We start from the raw sequence: 3,166 nt of genomic DNA, 5'->3' as shown, positions 1-3,166 counted from the left end.
GAACTTGTGCTAATATGGCATCCGCTCTTTCTACCCAGGTTTGCATTACCGGCCAGTTGGCTTCCTCTCCTCTCATTTGAGCTTCACTCAATAGTTGTAGTGCATGATCTCTCCTCAAAATTAAGATTTTTGTGAGTTCATTAAGGTTGTTGACGTTCCTTCTATAATGGAAAATATAACCAATCTGCTTCTCGACAGACATTAGTACGCACTTTACCACTTCCGTAAGGGAAGTTAGCAAGATTTCCAACAAACTCATTTTGGATTTTGGATTTGGAATAGCAGAAACAATATAATTTCAAAAAAAAAAAAAAGGAAAAATACAAAGAGTTGATTTTTTTCCCCTTTTCATGAACCAAATAACAACTAAAATTTATCTCAAACTAAAGCACCAGAGCTTGTCTATGTATTGGAAATGATGGTAACAGGGTAATTATCTTAATGAATTCGCTCTCCAGTTGTAGAATGATGTATTTATCGGTAGGAAGTAATGATCCACCACCTGCAGATCCTCTGATCCGACCAAACTATTGATGCTTTGCGCGACTGCTCGTTTGCCCTCTTAAATTCAACAATGGGTGTGTTGAAGCTTTGAAGTTTGAATGATGGATGTGTTAAACCATTAATGGCCACCAACTCTACTACAGTCGTACCATACGTTGCTCCGATGCAGCTTAAGCTCTCCCCTGCGTGCACTAAATATGACACGTAAACTGTCGTAATGCCATTACTAGTGTTATTGAAGCATGTGCACGGCAACGGAATTATAAGGCTCTGACCACTCCACAGTCATCCTTGGTCATCAACCCCATTAACGCTCCTGATCTGCTCTACACTAGCCGGCCCACCATAATTAATCGATGTAGACTCGATTGTGTCTACAGCTCAAACCGTATAAGATGTCAATACGAAACAACGGATGCCATCCACGCGGGAGCACGAAATGGGTATTCTGATGAGAGAATTTTTGGGGAATATTTGGTTCCCAGGGAATGACATTGTTGGATCAAGCAAGTTTGAGCCTAAGATGTCGATTACATTTACTTGGAACCTAGATGCAGTCTCTGAGAGCTTGGAGTCCCAAGGGAGGAGATAGGAGAGTAGAGAGGTACAGGAGTCAGAGGACTTACATGGTTCAATCACAAATTTTGCACAAGTTCTGGGAGGGAAGACAAGGAAGAGGGAGATGAGTAGAATAGCAAGTGGTTGCACTAAAGTTCCCATCTTATGATCTCGTATCAGTGAGTGTCTCTCCTCTCTATAACTATAATTTTGTAAATGGTTCCACAGAAGAGAAGCAATGAAGAGATGTATTATGTTCACTGGTTTCCAGAGGCTCCACAAGGCGTTAGAACGTCATCCCCAGCTCAATGGAGAAAGAGATTGGGATTGAATTAAATGGGTTCAATCCCGACGCTGTTAAAGGGAAGGGCAAGAAGAGAGATTGGGGAGAGTGAGGAGAGAGAGGGAGAGAGAAATGTGAAGGAACAGAAGGATAGTATTGGAAGGTCAGGGAAGATGAACAGTATTTCTCTAGTCTAATTGTTACAAGAGTAGTATGGGGATTAAAAAATATTGTAGGCTTTTTTGAACGAAAGGGGGTCTTTGTCTTACGGTCATAATACCGGGAGGTCTTTGTCGCAAAACAAAGTAGAGGAAGGTCTTTATCACAGACCCCATAGTATTGGGGGGTCTTTATAATTTACCCTTTTTTTTAATGTAAGGAATAGAATTCCCAACTTTTGCATTCCTCCTGTTTCTCTGTTCGACATTGTCAAATGGACCATGTGAATTATGTTAAAATAACAAATTTATCTGTCAACCATGGAAAACAGAATCCTTGGGCAAAAATCCAATCATTCCATCACCCATCATTCCAGATACAACCTGGGCTACCCAAACTTGAAAAAGAAAGCCTCTAACTTTCCAATCTACCCAATTAAGGGTCCGTTTGGGAGGGCCGGATTCAATGTTGATTCAACTGTGTTGACTGAGCCGCTTTGGATAAACTGCCGAAAATAACTTCACCGAGAAATTGATTTCTCTGCTCATATAAGCGTAATTTTGGCTTTCCGAGTTTTCACACTCCACTGATTTCACTGGGCTTGCCTTATTTTTCACCAAACACTACTTTTAGGCTTTTTGGCTGGGCCAGACAGAAGCCATTCTGTGAAAGCCCTCCCAAGTCCCAAGTGACCATTTGAGAGGGTTGTGGCTTCTGACTTTCAGAGGTAAGCCCTACAGTGACAATCTATAAACTATGTTTGGTGCAAAATATAAAGAGCCTAAATTGACTCTATTTAATCATTTGAAGGGATGTCCAATGTCCACTTCAACCTATTTAGATAGCTTATCCAGAATACTTTGGTCCAGATGAATCAGCTTAACTGACCCGAATCAGCCCTCCCAAACAGGCTCCTACTATTTGCTGGATAAAAGTTAGTTTGGCCAAGATAATTGAATAGATTATCTCTATCCTTGGCATAAGTGTCGCTTACACACCATTTCTTCTCAATCCCATGTGCCACCAACACAGGCTGTTAATAGTCCATCCACAAAATATAATTGGAAACTAAAAAATTTGGTTAGCTCCAGTCAATTGTGGGACAAAGATGTTTGAGATATGCAAAATGATTGTTGGTTGATAAATTGCATTAATAAATTTCCCCCATTCTTAGTTATATCATGGTTCTTTAATTATCGTTGATCTAAATGGTCGGAACATTCAGACCAAATACTATCCAGGCAACTGATTCTGTTTCAACCATGATCTGGAATTTTATCAAAATTGTCTGACTTGATCAGCAATTTGCAGACCTAGGTGATTGAATCATCAATCCAATCAACCTGAACAATAATTTTTAGTCGTTTTATTTTTATTAGTTTTTAAATTTTTTTTTTTTAAATTACAACAAGCCATCCATTTAGACTAGACCGTTGAATTATTAACCCAAAAACTGATGGTCAAAGCGGTTTCAATTCTGGGTCGGTTTTTAAAATATTGAGTTACATGCATGATCCCTTAGATCTTGTGGCAATGCAATGTATGTCAAGTATTTGATGTCAACCCTAAATATCTTCCATACCATTTTTCTTTATTTTATATTAATTTGTTAAGTTATTAGTTGATTTAGTTAAGGGGGTGTCAGCTGGATAATGGCTAAAA

The 3,166-nt window shown here is 39.1% G+C and overlaps 1 pseudogene; it reads right to left on the bottom strand.

Annotated features, from left to right (window-relative positions):
• Positions 1-474: 474 nt before the first annotated feature.
• On the bottom strand, positions 475-1,528 carry LOC148852358 (lysM domain-containing GPI-anchored protein 1-like; annotated as a pseudogene).
• Between the last annotated feature and the right edge of the window lie 1,638 nt (positions 1,529-3,166).

The sequence above is a fragment of the Nelumbo lutea genome, chromosome 5 (assembly GCF_056320005.1).
Source record: "Nelumbo lutea isolate HS-2025 chromosome 5, American lotus-T2T, whole genome shotgun sequence".
Classification (NCBI taxonomy): Eukaryota; Viridiplantae; Streptophyta; class Magnoliopsida; order Proteales; family Nelumbonaceae; genus Nelumbo; species Nelumbo lutea.
Note: the sequence above shows the minus strand (reverse complement) of the source record. Positions and strands in the feature narration are given on the sequence as shown.